Genomic DNA, 495 nt, shown 5'->3' with positions numbered 1-495 from the left:
AACAAGAGCTTTTGTTAAAGAAAAAAACATGCTATTTTTGGATGTTTCTAAAATAAACCCAATATAAGCGATTGATATTTCTTGGCTGAGTTTTAGGAAACAGGATTTGGAAGTTAGTCCTTGGGAGGAATTTCCACCCTGTCCTGGGTGGCTCTGGGGGCGTTTGGTGACTGTTCTTTGGGAGTCAGAGTGGACACTGCAGTTTCCTGGGAGCACCGAGGGTGTGTCCCTGTCAGATGACTCTTTGAAAGGTTTTAAGTGCTTTTTATTGCCGTGTGAGAGCTAGAGGAAACAGCCTGAGGCCAGCAAAGCCTCAGTGGTGTCACCCACCAGGCCAGGACTAGCGCTGTGCCAGTCTGTACTGGGAGAAAAGAGACTCCAGTTGGGATCTGCCTTCACACACGGCGTGAGGTACAGGATTTGGTCAAGACCAAGCTGGAATTGGCATCAGAGGGGCACAGGATCTGCACTCCAGCCTTACCTCATCCACCTCCA

This window comes from Acanthisitta chloris, unplaced genomic scaffold, assembly GCF_000695815.1.
Source record: "Acanthisitta chloris isolate BGI_N310 unplaced genomic scaffold, ASM69581v1 scaffold24762, whole genome shotgun sequence".
In the NCBI taxonomy this organism is placed as follows: domain Eukaryota; kingdom Metazoa; phylum Chordata; class Aves; order Passeriformes; family Acanthisittidae; genus Acanthisitta; species Acanthisitta chloris.
This window is presented reverse-complemented; position numbering follows the sequence as displayed.